Raw genomic sequence first — 8328 nt, forward strand, 5'->3', positions numbered from 1 at the left:
AAGAAGATGGGTGTTGGACGGAGTAACCATGTATAGACTACCTCTCTCTCACTCCTTTGATCCCACATGGTTATTAACCCTCACACAACTTCACTTATGTGATGCCCAGACTCTAATTTAAAAGAATTATTTTTTTATCTTTTAATAAACAACAAATATAGCTACATAATTTCTTTTATCAATATCAATAGTGCAAGAAATAAAACTATTGATCAAAACATCAATATATACATATTTATTCAATTCCCAAAAATCATATACACTTCTTAGGATCTATATATCATAAATACTCTATCATGAGTACCAAAGAATAACCAAAATAAAAAGGAACAAAACCTGAATAATTCTTACCAACCTCACACTCCTGGTCCTCTACTTTGACCTGAAATTATTTAACCAGATACAATGAGCTAAAAAGCCCAGTAGGTCACCAAAACTTAGAACTAAAATCAAAGCACGATAGAGAACCAATATGCATATTAGCAATCAAATCATAATAATAGCATTCACATGATCATAGGGAAATACAATAGAGAAATTAATAAGTCAATACATGTGTCAAATCATTGAAATCATCATATTAATACTACAATCAATAGAGAAATTATATAAAATGATAAAATCAAATAATCAATAAAAATTGTCAAAAATAAATTAATGCAGTAAAATCATATATGAGTGTACGCATGTTATTCAGTTATTTTATATCAATATTAAATCAGTATCTTAATTACATGCTCAATATCATATGCTATATATATATATCATGCTTTTTATATCAAGAAATTAGTAACTTTATTAATATCTTACATGGCTAAGATCTTGAATTCATCATTTAGGGCTTGATCTAGTCTAGTTGGTTCTATCATAAAAATGAATACAATATGGCTAATCTCTTTCTTAAGGCCTTGCTTAGTCCTAACCCCTACTGATGGATCTTTTAAGATAAGCTCCCTAGGGTGGCTAGAGGAATATCTCCACTCTCTAAGCAAAGACTCCTAAGGTTCTACTCTGTCTTTTAGGTCAATGGTATCTACTCTATGGGTAATTTCTACCTCATTATAATCTTTTAATCTAGACTCCACAAGTTTATCTGATTCATCAAATACAATATGGGTGGATAACTCTACTATTAAGGTTCTCTTATTAAAGACTCTATAGACTTTACCTACAGAGGAATAACTTAAGAAGACTTCTTCTAACTTAGAATCGAACTTCCCTCTATGAGATTTATCATTTATTAGCATAAAAAATTTACACCCAATGACATGTAAATGTGAAAGATTAGGTGTTCTATCCTTAAGTATCTCATAAGATGTATTATTTAATTTGGACATAATGTTTGCCATATTTAACACATAACAAGCAATATTCACTACTTTTGCCCAAAAATATTTTGGTAGTGTATACTCAACTAATATAGCCATAGCAACCTCCACTAGGGTCATATTCTTCCTTTTAGATATACCATTTTATTGTGAGGTCTTAGGTTTAATAAATCAAATATGTGATTTTTATTTTTTGAAAAAAAATGAAAATTATGAAGTAGAGCGCTGGAGCTAATCTAATTATCATTGCGGTGCTAGATAAGACACAATGGATTAAAAATAAGCTCTTACTTCTGTATTTAATGGCTTTAGTTTCTACAAATTTTATCTCTCCTAATATATTAAAAATACTTTATCTCCTAATTTTATAATCTTTCACCATGCAAGTTTGGATATATTATAGATTTAATCATTCTAAATGATTTGATATAATTTCATTGTATTTTAAATAAAGTAATAAATGATATCATATACATTATATGATAACTCCATGTGAAACCTTACTGATCTATGTGATTAACAGATTGTGAGTCATAGGGAACTAGAGATTTATTGCAATCTATAAAGAGTCAAGGCCATTGATTTATATGATTCAAAGAGAATTATAAGGAGTACATTAATTGTGAGTTATAAGGCAGGACTAATTGGAAGTTATAAATGTGATGAACTATAGAAGGATAATTTTATACATATAATTAGTATAGAAATTGGTGCATATATATTTTTTATATGATTTATAGCATATTATTCTCTTTTATCTTACATTAGTTTCATTTATAAGATTTTAGATACTTGTTGGGCTATATGCTCATTACGTGGTTTTACATATTTTTAGAAAAAGGTAAAGATCTTATAATGACCCGGTAAAGAAAGTAGAGATATTAGATTTGACTTATATTAAGAAATGTAGAGGCAGACCTAAAAAGACTTGGTTAGAAAATATTAGAAATGGTCTTTCTTTATTAGATTTAAATTAGAATTTAACTTTAATAAGACACAATGGAGAAAAATGATTCATATAGCTCTGACCCCACGTAGTGGGATAAAGGCTTGATGTTGTTGTTGTTGTTGTGGTAAAGACCTTATGATACAAGACTCCATACAAGACAAAAATACAATCATGTTTATTTTTCGTTGTTTATTGATAAGCTCTAGTTAAATGCTCAAAATGAATGATAAATGTAATTCTTCTAATATAGATTATGGAGTGTGACACTATGAGCAAAATATTTTTAATCAATTCAAGACTCTTTGCAAAATTATTCAAATTTCTTATTCTAAAAATTTCACCATAATAACTATGAATTATAAAAATCAAAGATCCTAACTTCTTCAAAATTCAAGTGGAGAATCTTTTAATCTCATCAATGAATATAGAGAAGTCGTCTATGATCACAAAATTAAAACTCTTACCACTTCAATTAGTTGTACTAACGGGTCCAAGTAAATCCATGTGAAGGATCTCCAATGGTCTAGTGTTAGTGATGTCCTTAATAGAATGAAAGGATGGTCTAGCTTGCTTTCCTAATTGGCAGGCATCACACAGATTATCCTTGGAAAAATCTATCTCGATAATACCTCTAATTAGGTCATGTTGGGTAATCTTCATAAGGGTTTTCATACTAGTATGGCATAGTTGCTTATGTCAAAGCCATAAATCATCCATAACAATTTTCACACAATATAAATGATCAGAAATATCAATGCAAACAAGATCGAGCATATAAACATTATAAATTTTTTTGCCTCTTAGAATAAATTTTTCATTTAAAATAATTGAGTTTTTATTTAAAAAATTTCACATCAAACCTTTGTCACATAATTTGTTAATCTTCAATAAATTATGCTTCAATCGTTCTACTAAAATTATTTTTTCAATCAAAATCATAAGATTTATCGATTATACCTGAGCTAATGACTTTCCTAGTGGTGTTATCACCCAACATTACCTTGTCTTCGCTCCTAGCCTCCAACATGATGAACTGCTTCATATCTTCAACCATGTATAGCTACTATTCATGTATCTCATGCTCTTACTTGACTTCATGTAAAAGTATCCCTTAAAAGTTACTCAGAGGTCAAATTTGGGAACCCAAGTGATTTTAGGTTTCACCTTATGCTTCAATGAATGAATGATATGCATGCAATATTGTGATGAACCACTAGGCCTCCATATAATGTGTTATATGGTGTATAGTGCAAGAGAGAGCTATGTTTTCTAGCATGCCATAAGAATAGCACCTAACCATTGGAAATGAGTTCACTAACTTATGTGGGGATAGTGCATCTTCCTAGGTAAATATGATGCATGTTGTGTCATAGGCTATAGCTTTAGTGATAGTGTAGGATCTTGTGTATTATTTTGAAATGCTGTTGTTTTCTTTTATAAAAATTCTTTTGAACTTTTGTAATTTGTAACATGAAATTTTAATACATGGTCATTAGTGTATAGTTCCATTATAAGTGTCTTTATTTCCTTGAATGCTTTCTCTAACTCAATATGCTCATTTTTTAAGGAATTATGTGACTTAGTTAATTATATATATATATATAAGTCATCAAACTCATCAAGTAATGATGTATGCTCCTTTTTTAATGTGATATATTCGGATTTAAGATTTACATGCTTTCTAACTAAACTATCATGGTCACACTTCAAATCAAAAAGTTTTATCTTTAAACATGCATGCTATTTTTTTAGTTTCTTATATGACTCATGCATTTATTCATAAATTGAAAATAAATTTTTACAAGATAACTCAAATACCTCATCTTGATCGGAGTTAACAATTAAATCATTTGTCATTAAGATGAGTCTGAGGCTGAGTCCGTCTAGAAAGTCTTTTGTGTAGTCTACTTTCCCTTTTGAGAGTTGAACTTTTCTTCACCATTTTTCTTAGTAGGGTGATTTTTTGTTTGAGATAATCAGATCATAAGTGTCCGGGCTTCCTGCACTCAAAGCACACAATATCAAAAAAACAAAAATATTAAATTTACCTGCTTTACCTTTACTCCTATCATGGTAGCCATTTTATTTTTTTGCTTCAAGAAACTTTTGAACTATGAGGTCATCAAAGCTATGTCATTGTTCTCATCATCTTTAGAGTTATCATTATCTATGCCATTAGCCTTTAGTGCCATAGTATTCTTTTTTCTCTTATCACCTACATTCAAAAGTTTTTGGCTCACATTTTACTTGTAAGCAATTAAAGAGCTGAGTATTATCAATAAAGTATACACTCAAGTCCTTAGACTCAGAAATAGTAGTGACTTTAACATCAAAACTATCAGGAAAACAACATAAAATCTTATTAACCTTTTTAGAATTTGAAAGTTATGTACCTAAAGCATATAGTGGGGTTACAATCTTAGTAAACCTAGTGTACTTACTAGAAATATTCTAATTAGATTTCCAGTGAAATAGTTCTTAATAATGCAATAGTAAATTTAATCATGATTATTTAACCTCATTTATAGGACAATGATGATCGGGTTGGAGAGGCTTTGATGCAAGACGCATGTAAGTAAGTTATGATGAAGAAATGTAACATTGAATATAGTTTGGTCAGTCCTCAAATCTATTAATAATAAGCATTATATAAGTTTGTGGTGATAATATATATGCAACATCTCTAGGGAGAATAAATACTTTTTTTTGTTATATCAATAAATTGAGACATATTACAATATGGAATGTCATTTAGTCTTTAAATGATTAGCAAAGTGCTCATTTCATTGCAATGCATCTGATGCAAATATCAAGATAAATAAGTAAACCTTGATGCCCTATCCAACCTAAAGATGAAGATAAATGAAGCCATTATTATTGTATGTGATGTATTAAAATAATTATTATGATATGAAGGGAAGTATGTCACATTAAAGAGATGGGTTGAAAATTGGTGCTTTAAAAGCTTTTGAACAATTTAATAAGGAAGGTTAAAAAAAAAAGAACTAAAGTTCCAAGTAATGCAAATAATAATATAAATGAAAGAGTAGGGAAATGAAATTACAAGAGATAGCACACAAGAAAAATTTATGTGGCTTGATCTATACACATGCCTACTTCCCACAAGGAATATAATTTCTGCAATCTCAGAGCTTGCTTCTAAAATATCCTCCCATGAAATCACATAAGCTTAACAACCTTTATGCTCTCTTTAACCAACAAGCACTATACAATATAGACATAATATATGAACGAAAGAACTATAAACCTTTCTTGAGACTTTACAACAACAACATCAAGCCTTTATCCTACTACGTGGGGTCAGCTACATGAATCCGTTTTTGCCATTCTATCCGGTTAAAAGTCAAATTCTCATTTAAATCTAATAAAGAAATATCATTTCTAATATTTTTTAACCAATTCTTTTTAGATCCACCTCTACCTTTCTTAACATAAGTCAAATCTAATACCTCAACTTTCCTAACTGGGTCATCGGAAGGCCTTCGTTTTATGTGAACAAACCATCTAAGGCAACTCTTTCTAATATTATCTTCCACTGGAGCAACTCCAACCTTTTCATGTATATGTTCATTTCGTATCCTATCTCTAAGGGTCAAGCCACTCATCCACCTAAGCATCCTCATCTCTGCAACACTCAACTTAGTATTATGTTTCTCTTTTAATTGCCAACATTTGGCACCATAAAGCATTACAGGTCTCACCACCATCTTATAGAATTATCCCTTAAGTTTGAGGGGGACTTTTCTATTGCACAGTAAACCCGATGCATTCCTCCACTTCAACCATCTAACTTGATTTCTGCTGATAATATCCCCATCTCAATTTCACCATCACTCGAAAAATAGATCCAAGATATCTAAAATGTGTACTCTTATTAATTATTTATCACCCAAAGTCATAATCCCCTCACTAGGTCTATTGCTACTAAGATTATACTCCATATATTCAGTTTTAGATCTACTCAAGCGAAAACCTTTAGACTCTAAAGTTGATCTCCATAATTCAGGTTTACCTTCAACTCCCTCTCTAGCCTTATCAATAAGAATAATATCATCAGCAAAAAGCATACACCAAGGTACATCCTCTTGCAAATGTCTAGTGAGAACATCCAAGACTAAAGCAAAAATATATGAACTTAAGGTTGATCCTTGATGTAATCCAACCGAAATAGGAAAATACTTGGTCAAACCACCTTGTGTATGAACACAAGTAATAGCTCATGCATACATATATTTAATGATTTGAATATAAACATTATTAACTCCTTTCTTTTCAAGAACTCTCCATAGCACTTCTCTAGGAACTTTATCATATGCTTTCTCTAAATCAATAAATATCATATAGATCCTCCTTATTATTTCTATATTCCTCCATCAAACCTCTCAATAAATGTATGGCTTCCATAGTAGACCTACTCGGCATAAATCCAAATTGATTTTGAGAAACATTAGTATCACGCCGCAACCTATGCTTCATAACTCACTCCCCTAGTTTTAAAGTATGACACATTAACTTAATTCCTCTATAATTCACGCACTCTTGTGCATCACCTTTATTCTTAAAAATAAGAATTAACACACTCATTCTCCACTGATCTAACATCTTTTTAGTCTTCAAAACAGTATTAAAAAGTTTAGTAAGCCAATAAATTCATTTATCTGTTAAGCTTTTTCACATCTCTATTAGAATATCATCAGATCCAATAGCTTTTTTACACTTAATTTTCGTTAAAGCCTCTCTAACTTTAGTTTTACTTATACGCTGATAAAACAAAAATCTTTCTTGAGACTTTGCAAAGAAAAAAAATATAAAACTTCAATACCTAATGAAATATAATTATATAAATTGAACCAAATAGCTAAAATAAAAAAGCAATATGGCAATCCCTTAATTGCTTGTACACTTTCCAAAAACTTGTAAATGATGTGACAAAGTGATTCTCATGCTTGTAAAGAATTATTTATGTTAATCCCATGAATTTATTATCATTTTATCTAAGCGACTTATACTACTTAGAAGTTCAACCTCCTTATGTAATTGATAACTTAAATACACACTAAGTAAGCTCAAATAGTACATTTGAAGGTCTCATGGTTAAAGGCAATTGCAAAATGTTTAGGAGGTTAGGGAAACTCTTAGGGAACTTCTTTGAAGATTAATTAAATAATATATTACATTGCAAGGCATACAAATCATCATTTTTGGATTAGCTTTTAGATATGAGAAGGAATTAATTATCTTTGCTTTATATTCTTATGAAATTTATTTTGTAAGGCCACTTAAACTCAAGGTTAAACTAACTCCAATGGGCTTAAGGTCTAATTTGAGCTAATTTTGGTTAAACCTTAATTAGCATATCTAGATTTAACATTTTGTTTGAATTGTTTTGTGCTTACCATAAGGGTTTAGACTTGGTTAACCACTTTAATTTTTGTTCAAACCTAAGCTTTGGCTAAACCATGGGATCAAATGGTTAGGTTCATCAATTCTCTTGAATTAGAACTTAAGTTGGGTGAAGGGTAGAATTATGCTAACTTGGGTTAACCTATTCTAAATTTGACTTAAGCTTGAGTTTAGTTAAATTTACATTGACTAACAGTCTTAAGGGTTTATTTGGATTTTTTGAATTAACTCAAAAATAGCATTGGGTTAATTGGGTTAAGAGTCAAACTAGGTTTTCATCCTAATTATTCTCATTTTCATATTTGACTGGGGTTTAACTAGCATTGGCTCAAGATTAAACAAGAGTACCCATACTTTGAACCTAATTTAGCTAGGTTTATAACATAACTAATCAAGGGAAGCAAAGAATTTAGGAATTGTGAAGTCATTTATAAATCAACTAAATGTATTTGATACCTAAATGGAAATAAACTAGCCATATTTAGGGATGTGTGACTTGCATAAGAAATGATGTTGATAATAATAAATAAATGAGTGATCATCTTCTTATGATCAAATTTTGATTGAATGATGGGTACCCTTTGTTGAAACTTGTTCACTATGAATTAGGTTATTAAATCTAAGCTT

This window comes from Dendrobium catenatum, unplaced genomic scaffold (assembly GCF_001605985.2).
Source record: "Dendrobium catenatum unplaced genomic scaffold, ASM160598v2 fragScaff_scaffold_313, whole genome shotgun sequence".
Taxonomy (NCBI): Eukaryota; Viridiplantae; Streptophyta; class Magnoliopsida; order Asparagales; family Orchidaceae; genus Dendrobium; species Dendrobium catenatum.